Source organism: Artemia franciscana, chromosome 20, assembly GCF_032884065.1.
Source record: "Artemia franciscana chromosome 20, ASM3288406v1, whole genome shotgun sequence".
NCBI lineage: Eukaryota > Metazoa > Arthropoda > Branchiopoda > Anostraca > Artemiidae > Artemia > Artemia franciscana.
Window position 1 is genome coordinate 18,881,309 of NC_088882.1, and position 11,173 is coordinate 18,892,481.

At 34.7% G+C, this 11,173-nt stretch overlaps 1 protein-coding gene across 8 annotated transcripts in view; it reads right to left on the minus strand.

The window, feature by feature from the left end:
- The window catches only part of LOC136039847 (calcium-transporting ATPase sarcoplasmic/endoplasmic reticulum type), a 79,259-nt gene extending 68,604 nt beyond the window's left edge, over nucleotides 1-10,655 (minus strand). For 3 of the 8 annotated variants that reach the window (XM_065723774.1, XM_065723778.1, XM_065723772.1), the window contains exon 1: nucleotides 10,505-10,655. The gene's annotated coding sequence lies outside the window, so the exon portion shown is untranslated. Of the gene's footprint in view, nucleotides 1-5,666; nucleotides 5,832-7,302; nucleotides 7,427-10,504 lie in introns of those variants that run through there. The other 5 variants (XM_065723775.1, XM_065723779.1, XM_065723777.1 and 2 more) reach the window with 4 other exon arrangements.
- Nucleotides 10,656-11,173: the final 518 nt, after the last annotated feature.

Genomic DNA, 11,173 nt, shown 5'->3' on the forward strand with positions numbered 1-11,173 from the left:
AGGAAAAATTAAAGATGTAAATAAGGAAAAATTTAATTAAATGGAAACTCCTTGGAAGGATAAAGAGGGAGGCTTTAAACAGACTGGGATGGAGGAGGAGTATTCATATCTGTGTTTGCTTCATGTGGTGGTGCTGTAGTGAGATGTTAGTAGTGGTAACAGTAAATTTTTTGCTTTTAATATTCTTGACTTACAAATAAAGCAAACATATGACTTAATTAAAAGTAAGACAAATCCTAAAAAATTCTGGAATTATGTCTCTAGCAAGAACCACTCCCGTCGAACTGTCTCCAGACTGGTGAAACCCTGTGGCACTACCGTAACCAACATAACTGATGTAGCAAACGAACTAAATAGGCACTTTGCTTCAGTTTTCACTTGTGAACCGGAAGGCCCCCTGCCAAACTGCCCGGGCTATGAAGCCCCCACAACGATGGAGCAAGTCAGCATCGACCCCTCCAACATCCTCAAACGGCTTCAAAATCTTGACACAAATAAATCGGCTGGACCAGATCACTCACACCCAAGACTGCTGAAGGAACTGGCAACCATCATCGCAGGACCACTGTCTGACCTATTCCAAAAGTCTATTAATGCCAAATCTGTCCCATCTGATTGGAAAACTGCTTTTGTGACCCCAATATTCAAAAAAGGCAGCAGACTTAAAGCAGAAAACTACAGACCTATAAGTCTCACATCAGTATTCGCAAAAATCCTTGAAAGAGTGGTCAATGATGCAATACTGGAACATCTGAAAGTCAACAATATTCTATCCCCTAATCAGCACGGGTTTCAACCAGGAAAGTCAGTAGAAACAAACTTACTGGAAACATACGACATCATTACAGATTTGCTTGACAAAGGATTGCCAGTGGACCTAGTTTTACTAGACTTTGCTAAGGCCTTTGATAAAGTCCCACACAAAAGGCTAAGAGAAAAGCATACTGCTGCCCAGTTACACCCCAACCTGGTTGATTGGCTTATGGACTTCCTGTCAGGACGAACCCAGAGAGTCAGACTATTTGGTGCTGGAGGTGAAAAGGTCTTTTCCGAGCCCTGTGATGTCATCAGTGGAGTACCGCAGGGAACTGTTCTTGGTCCTACACTGTTCAACATCTACATCAACGATATATTCAGCGAGGTGGAAAACAACTTGTCTCTCTATGCTGACGACTCAAAGCTATTTGGAGCAGTGAATGTAAAATCCCTGCAAACAGATGTCCAGAAAATCCAGCTGTGGGCAGACAAATGGCTCTGATCGTTCAATATAAGCAAGTGCAGCACGCTACACTTTGGATCCTCAAACCCATGCGCCCAATACCATATGCATGAACATGCCTCCAACTCCAATTCACCCATCAAGACCAGCACAGAGGAACGCGACCTTGGGGTCATCGTTGACAGCCTTCTCAATTTCCATGCCAACACCATCAAGAGCGTGTCCCAGGCCAACACAAACTTAGGTCTGATCAAAAGAACAGTTACCAGCAGATCCCCACTAGTTTTCCTGAAACTTTACAAGGCACTAGTCAGACCCATTTTGAATTTTGGCATGTGCGTTGCCTTCCCAACATACAAAGGAGATAATGTCAGGCTAATTGAGGGAGTCCAGAGGAGAGCAACCAAGGCCATCACAAACCTTGGAGACAAACCTTATCAAGATCGTTTACGGGCTCTCAACCTCCCTACCCTCATGTACAGGCGCAACCGTAGCGACATGATGATGACCCGCAAATTGCTGAACTCATCATATGCCAAGATCCTGCCCATCCACCCAGGCCCCCCACAGTGCACAAGAGGACACTCAAAGAAGCTGTTCAAGCAGTCAGTCAGAACCAGGGCCAGAAAAAGTTTCTTCACCAACAGAGTTGTCAACCCCTGGAATGAACTGTGCAAAGCAACAGTCTCAGCCCCCACCCCCAAAGCATTCAAGAAGGCACTGGATAAAGAGTGGGCCATGAAAGACTGGAAGTATGAGTGGGACATTCCGTCCTGCTCATACCTGCTATGAGACATCACCGATTCAACTCAGGAGCATTCAACAGATCTATGGATCTTAATTTGCTCCGAAGTGCAAATTAAGGTAATTCCTCTTTATGCTCTTTATGAATACAATAATGACTTTTATTGCAAATTCAAATTTGAGCCCTTTTTGAGCTCTTAAAAATAACCAAATATTTCAAGTTTTTAGGATTATAAATCCATTTTTTTCTAATGTTATATAATCCACAAGCACTGATTTTCCACAACTAAGTTGGACAAATAAATTTTGCAATATTATGCTGTTTTTTTCTTCCTTGATGCTGAATGTCCAATTAAAGTATGCATTTTTGACAAAATATTGTAAACCCGAAAGCCAGCAGAAGAAGGTTTAGATAAATATCCCACAAGGTTCTAATCCAAGACAGTATTTAAACTTACAGATATTCAAAATGTCAACAAATTCAGATTGTGAAGGTTATCAAATCAAGTTGTTTGAGGCTGCAATTGAATTTTTGCACAAGGATGATGACAGTGGTGATTATTTCAGGTACCTTTTTTTATTTAATTGTTAATTACTAGGTTTGAATAATTCAATTAGTTATGATAATTGCTAACATTAATTATGCTAATTATTAAATTAATATTAAGTCAAAATTAGTAATAATTTTTATATAAACCTAAGGTTGATATATATATATATATATATATATATATATATATATATATATATATATGTATATATTCAATTCAATTTATTTACAGCCTGTCTTTTACAAAAAGAGGGCAAAACGCCCTAATGATGGAGTAATAAGAGAAAAAAAGCTATTAATAAATACAAATCAATGCCAAAAGACAATAAAATAAATAATGCTGACCAAGGATTAGATACTATCAACATTTTTGAAAAAACAAAAATCAAATAGCCTTTTATCAATAACACATCTAGGCAAAACTAGATTGAATTTATTCATTAAGTAACTATTTCTAGTCCAAGGAGAAAACTGAGAAGGAATTTAGCATAATGAAAATATACTCTACAAACAGATAGTTTCTGAGGTTCACTAAAAAACTGCCAAACTGGACAAAGAGAAAGGAGATGAGATACAACTAGGCTATTATAAATTTTTGCAAGACTTAATTTATCCATGTATTTAATATTAGATACAATTGAAGCATAAGCAATTCTCAGTTTTTATTTAAATTTTCAAGGGATAATTTCATTTTCTTTGATATTTTTTCCAATAGGCATTATAAGGTAAACTTATTTTTCAGAAAGGGTGATTTGAGCATCAGCTAAAGATAAAAAAAAGTAGGGATATTTCTCTCTTTAAAATTGAAAGCTACAACAACAGTTTTTTCTACACTGAAAGAAAGTCCAATATTTTTATATTCAATATGAAGCTGATGAAACGCGTTTCCACATCCACTAAAAGTACAGCTTAAATTCATGTCTTCTGCAAAAGTCATTAATGACATATTAAATCCATGGTAAATACAACAAAAATCAACAGGATCTTGGGCATGTAGAACACAGTTATTATATAAAGATGGTGAGGTAAGGCCACCTTGACAAACTCCTTTCAAAATTTCAAGAGGGGAAGATCCCCCCTTTAACTTTCCCTTAATGTGATGGTACATATACAGAAGGCATTTTACTATGTAAAAATTTACCCCTTTTTATACACTTCAAGTAAAACTACTTCTTTCTGCATCAGCAAGGACATTCATTACAGCAAAAATGGTATGTTCCCAGCTAATACCTTTTTGGTACCTGAACTGGTGGGGTGGAACATAACATTTCGAAACAATTTCATCCAAAATAACTGACTCAAATAATTTAAAAACAGTACAAGAAGCTGTTATAGGTCAGAAAAAATTACACACAGTAAAATCCTTTTTTTGTCTTTTTTTGGGATAGGGGTCATTTGACCAACTTTAAATTGATAAGGAACAACTCTGTTTTCAATAGACATTTGAAAAAGTATAGATAAATAATTAAAAAGAAAAGCACTTGCATAATCAAAATGTCTAATAGTAATCCCATCAACTCTCATGGAATTTCTTTTCTCAGGTTTTTTACAACAAAATGATACATCACTTGGCTTATTTATAAATGTTGAAGGTTCATTTTTTTTTTCAGACAACCACTGAATTATTCTTCAAATTTTGATTCAAGAGCAGGATCAGAAGAAAACTCATGCTTATTATATATATATATATATATATATATATATATATATATATATATATATATATATATATATATATATATATATATATATATATTGCTGTTTTCTAATGTGTGTGTTTTTTCTCAAATTTTATCACTGCTGCAAATGAGTTGGAACAAAAAAAGAAATATGCAATACATTTCAATATTGAATGCTCTTTCCAATCAAATTTTCTGGTAAAATTCTAGTTAATTGACTTGGTGCTATCTTGGAAAGGGTTTAGGTTAGGAAAATGAAACCTTCAGGGATGGGTCTACAGGCTAAAGTATGTCCCGGGAGGGTATTTAAAGTACCCACCCCCACTCCTTCTCCCTGTAGAGGGCCCTGAAATTTGCCTCCATGACAGGTCTATACCTATTGAAATTTTGACAAAACAACATTTTACCTTAATTTTCAGTTACTAGGTGCTTTTTCTCTGCCTTTAGTTCTGAAAATGCAATTCCTGTTATTTGAGTAGAATTTTGAGCCATATCAATGTTTTTTTTTCAAAATTTAGGAAATGTATTTGCATATCTTTAAAACCTTATAAAATGGAATTGAGCAAAGTTATGAAGCTGGAAACAATTTTGTTGTACTTCAATTAAGCAGAAGATCTATTTTGCAAGGTTTCACTTTTATAACACATATATATTTAAAGGTCATCAAAGGTCAGGGCCCTCTAGAGGGAGAAGGAGTGGAGGTAGTTGCTTCAAAATACCTTCCTGGAACATACTTTAGTCCAGAGATTCATTGCTGAAAGTTTCATTTTCCTAACCTAAACCCTTTCTGAGATAGCAAGAAGTCAATTAACTAGAATTTTACCCATTTTTCTTATTTTTGAATGTCTTCTATTCTCAGGGCTCATGGTTTCCAACTGAAGTAATTTGTCCTCACTGCTAAACCCCCTATTCACACTTTACTTCCTTGTCAAATAATGTTTAGATATGTAACAACTCAGTTGCAATTCCAAAAGCAAGAAAGAGGAAACAATGCAACTTATCTGTAAGCAATATGAAGGGAAGTTTCCTACATGGCACCAGACTTCTACACAACAAAGTCATCACATGCTATTTGACAGAGATGTGGCAGCATTTTTGAATAATGCTAGGACTGGGGATTAGGTCAAGAACAAGTGTGGACTGGAAGTCAACATGTAGTGAGGTACTTGGTCATTGGGTAGGACACCAAGAGCCAATAGGAGGTGAGGGTGTTGTTGTAGACAGAAATGGAAGAGTTTTGGTCCAACAGAAATATAATAGAGGGAGGCCTCTCAGCCAGGTTTGGGTAGTTGGAGGAATCCAGAGGGTGAGCAAGAGAAAGTTTATAATTCCCCTCTTGGATGGTAGTGAGACTCTGGGAAGGGATAAAGAAATTTTAGTCCCTCTTATTCAAAGATACATAAGGCCAGGTTCAATATTTATAAGCTACTGCTGGGCAGCATACTCTAGTCTGTCAGAAATCGTTTTTACTCACCACCATATATATCACTCCAACAACTTTGTTTACCCTGAGGATGTGACCATCCACACCCAATGTATTGAGAGACTATAACACTATCTGAAGAAAATTGTAAAAGATTGGAGAAGAGGAGTATGTACTTGAGGCCACTTCTTTGAGATCTGTGAGCCAGAAGAAAACCTGCAATATTTTTTAATTGAAGCCAAAAAGCTTTACCCCCTCCCTGGGCAAGAGCCCTCACCTTCTAGAGTAGTGGAGGCTGAAGCAAACCAAAGAGCAAATTCTGATGAGGATTCAGATGAAGGAGATATCTGGCTGGTTTCAGTTTCCAAGATTGTTTAACTGTAATAATAAAGGTATTTATCTTTTTTCCCTTTAAAAATTATTGTTTCATTTACTTTAGTTCAGGTTTTTCTGTTTTAATGAAAAAATTCAACATTTTCTATGTTTTTCTGCATTAACTATCACAATGTTGAACAAATTTTGGCACTGAGAAAATATAGAATATCATTTTGTCAAAAATACATACTTTAATTGAACATTCTGCATCAAGGAAGAATAAAATGGCATAATATTACAAAATTTATTTATTTATCAATGCTTGTGCAAATTTATCAGTGCTTGTTGGTAATACAATACTTAAAAAATGAACTTCTAATGAAACAACAAGTTTGAAAACAATGTTTTAAGTCTTTTTTTATTTAGGCCTACCCAAAAACTATGAAAACTTTGGTCTTTTTCAAGAGCTCAAAAAGGGCTTAAGTTCAAATTTGCAATAGAAGCAATTATTATATTTGTAAAGAACATAAAAAAGGCATCAAGTGGTATGTTCACTTTATTTGCAAGTCAATAGTATGAATAGTGAAAAATTTACTGTAGTAATAATTAGCCCATATTAATCACCTGAACAAATAGGATAGAGCATGAAATAAACTGGTTGTGGTGCATAGCTGTGTTGGCCTTAGGCAGCTTGGTGCTGTAGTGAGTTGTTAATAATAGCAGTAGAAGTAACACTTTGGGCTATATCTGAGAGACTATATTACCACAAATCCTATACCTAACATGATAGGCCTAGGCTATTTGAAAATTAAAAATAACATTTAAGAAGATATCAATTTATAGGCTACTAGGTCTACTTTTATTTTACTAGCCTAGTGTAGATGTTTGGTGAAATTCTAGTTTTACCAAGAAATAGCTAGAGCTTTACCTGGTTTGTTCTGTAGAGCTACTAATATAGAATGGATCCTCCAAATTGAATAGCCAGCACATTTATTTTTAATTATTGCAAACCCTACATATCAGGATTACCAAAGCTATGAGGCTAAAAAAGAGATTCTTGGGGCCTTGAATGCACTAGGTGATAGATTTATTTCTAAAAGTTTATAGGCTACTTTATTACATAAATCTTGTCCAAGCTTTGTCAATGCCCTTTTGGGAAAATGGTGGCAGTAAGCCAGCCTAGGCCTCTTAACAGGGCATTATTCAGGCTCTAAAAACTTTCCTGTAAGTTTTATTCACCTAATTTAGCTACTTCCCAAGATAGCAAAAGCCCCTGTCTAAGACATAGGTACAAAAGTCTACCCAAAATAAGCTTTGAAAGACAAACTCCGATCTATCCTATTTTTTACTTAATTTACAACCATTGTTTTACCTTGATTAAGTCTTGAAGCCAATAAAAGTTGGTTTTATGCTAGATTCACCTAGTTCTTAGCTTTCTGACACTCAGATCCAAAATCGTCCTAAGTCCAAAATGACGTGGCAGCTTTATTTCTTCTCAGAAATTAACGGCTACTCTTATTCTTACGGCTACAGAATAAGATAATCAGGCCGTTTCTCATAATTTGCTTCTTTCTTCTTTTTTTGTCTCCTTTCGGTCTTAACCAATAGAAGTTCAGACAGAGTAATATTGTTTCAATAAGATAAGTTCTTCTTTAATAAAAGAAATTGTTTTTTTTTTTAAATAGCATGAGTTTATTCTTTAAGTAAACACCATAAGAAAAATGGAAAAAAAATTGAATATTTTTCTAGTAGTTTTATCCTTGTATGGTATACCAAACAAACTCATCAAAACGATCGGTGCTTTGTGCAAGAATGAAGCTGCAGCGGTTAAGGTAGGAAATGAGGTTAGCAGCTGGTTTTGTATTAATTCTTAAGTTACGCAGGGTTGTGTTCTATTCCCCAGGGACGTAGCTCCAGCATTTTTATTGGGGCAAGAGGGGTCTCCACCCGGAGAGTGGAGATTATGCAATATTTTGGAATTATATGCAAAATATTGAATATAATTTTTTTATCCAAATTAGTAAATAAATCATTTGTATCCAAATTATTTCCCTTGCCCTCCCCCCCCCAAAAAAAAAATGACGCCGCTGCTATTCAACTCCTATATGGATTATTTTCATGAACTTTGTCCTAAGGAGCGCAAGACAGGCAATGGAAACCAAGGAATCAAATGGATAGGCTAAACTCTCCTGGATTTAGATTAAGCTAATGATTTGAGCATTCTAGATGAATTTTTGAGCAAAATGAATGAACTTTTAGAGGTTTTGCGAGTTCAGTGTGCTAGAATAGGTTTGAAAATTAATGTTAAGAAGAGTATGCCACTAACGCTAGGAATAAATGAAGATGAAAAGGTGACACTGAGTAGAGAAAAGATTGATCAGGTGGGCAGCTTCACTCACCTTGGTAGTATCATTGATAAACACGGTGGGAGCAGTAAAGATGTTAAAAGCAGAATGGCCAAGGCTGAGGGTATTTTGTAACAGTTAAAAAAAGTTTGGGAGAATGTGAAGATAAGTCTGCAAGCCAAAATTATAATATTGGAAGCTACAGTGGTAAAATATTGCTCTGAAACATAGGTGCCCCAAAAAGTGGATGAAGATTTGCTAAATGTTGCCTACGAATTGTTCTGGTTACCCAGTTGACTGACCGTATATTAAACTGTAAACTGACTAATGATACTGGAATTTTCTTCTACTCTTTCCCTACTGTAGCCTTATTCCCCTTTATGTGGCGATTTAATAAAAATCTATCAAACAAATAAAAGTTTACTTTCTTGCAGACACCATGCAAACCAGTGTGAAACGTCTAATTACCTGAAGTGAAATCAAAATCAGTAATAAAAAAGGGTTAGCACAAGAGTGAATATTCATTATGAGATTTATTTCCCCGTTTTTTGGGAGACTTTGACTGATTTTATGTGCTGTTTTACTTGTTGACAATGTGATTCTGTCAAGAAATTTTGACTGAAGAAACTGGCATGCTGTAGCATCTTGAGCTTTGATCATATCAATTTATACCAAATTTACTATTTTTGGATGCTCAAGCATCCTTCCAATCTTAGTGGCAGTAAAACTTTCAATAACCACGCTTTTAAGGTTTTTTCCCATTCCAAAAAGTTTACCATGGATGCTTTCCATCAGGAATAGGAATTTTGATTGAAACAGAGAAATTGATGACAAATTTTGTTGACAGAAAGACTCGAATTATATTTTATAAATCAGACCAAGGTAAGGTTCATCGACGGAGAATTAAAAAATGGACAGGTTTTTCCAAAGGTAGATAGGGAAATTGGATTTGGAATTTTTGGAAACAGAACTGATCTCATTGTACTTAGATAAAACTAGGCAAGAACTTAGATAAAACAGACATAGTAGGAAATATTCCATAGAAAAAAAATTATGAGAGCATTCCCAGCAAAAAATAGTTGAATATAAGTGATATATCAATGCAAAATAGATGTCCTTCTAAAGAAAGAAGTCGAGTTTCTAAGGCTTATATGTGTACTGTGAAATATGATCTTGATAAGCATTTATCGTATTCGTCTCATACAAATACATTAGATAATATGATTTTTCTATTGAATCATTTTGTACCTAATTTCTGAATAAAAGAAAAACTGTTTTATTTTAAGCGTGCTCCAACAATTTTCAAAACTTTTGTGCTCAATAGACAATATCCTGAGAAATTTTCCGCAAATTTCTCGAAAGTGCAGACATAATAAAACCATGGGTTAAGCTAATAAAAATATTTTTTTTTAAATTAATAAATATTTTTTTTGATGATCTTGAATAGATCTTGAATTTATTTTTTAGTCCTGAGATTTCTTTATATTGTAAACCCTTAGATATAGTGTCCCTTCAAGAATTTTGCTTCATAAAAACAAATCATTATTCGGTTATTTATTCCAAAAAATTTCTCTAGTGGTGTACATTTCAACTAGTGCACTAGTAGGTATTTTAAATTCTTCTTTTTTTCACTTTCTGTGGAAAACTCTAGGGTTGATTCCTAATTCCTAGAAAATAACCACACACAGCGAATGATTATTGTAAAAAGAAGAATAAACAGGAATATAATTATGTACGTCTGCATAAATGATTTCCATAGTTTGCTCAAAATTTCAAAAAATCCAATGTCTCAAAGTTTTACTTGAGCCGGCTAATGTACAAATATGGTCATTTACTAAAAGGAAAACATTTTGCGTTTATCCTTTCGCCCGTGAAATACTAAATACATAGAAATTCAAAATGTAGCCACAGTTAGAAAAAAATGACACGCCCGCTCACACTAAAAGATTTTACAGGATAGCCTCCTCCCTTTAAAAGTTTTCCAGTTGCCCGCCTTAGAAATTGTTAAGAACTTGCCCTATAAACAGAACAGGACGAATGTGTTGCTTCTTAAAATTATTATTCTGAATGAAAGCATTATTAAATTTCTTAGCATGCACAAAATCTACTTAGCCAATCTATCCATATATTCTGTACAAAAACCATAACGATATTTCACTGGAAGGAATATTTCACTCTCACTGAGATCCACAGTTGTTCTTTAAAAAGATTCGGGCAATTCCCTCTTACCAAGAAGATATCCAGTAACTTCGATCCGTCGAATTCCCAGTAGGCACTGCCGGTATTTCGGCCTTTTCCCCCTGACGAACTCGGCACGAATAAGTTCTTCAAGAGCCAAATGGAAACCTTATAAGTATACCACTCGTTTTCTTACTATTTCTAAATACAAGAGAGAAATGCGCAGAATCAAGCACCTGTGGAGTTTCTGAAAGTATTCGACAGGTGCAATGAATTAGAAAAATTGATGAAGATCATTTGACAAACTATCAAAACACAATTCTGGTCATATATTATTACGAGAAATAGTTGTAAAGAAGCATAGCAACGGCACTTGAACAAAAATAACGAGTAATGAGGAGCGTCCCCTTTAATGGGATGTAAGACCCCTTGTTTTTTTTTTTTTTTTTTTTTTTTTTTTTTTTTTTTTTTTTTTTAAGCAAGTTATAATGCTAACAGGCTAAACAATTGGGCTATAAAACACAATTGCCTGTAATTTTATACAACTATGGGCACCAATTAACATTTGGGGAAAGAGGATAGAAAACGATGTCATAGACATTTGTGCGGTGGCTTTGAAAGTTCAAAGGGGATGCTTAAAAAAACAAAAAACAAATCTTATAAAATTAATGTTCTATTTATTCTATTCATCAGAAAGGTATATCGTTGTTATATACGCCT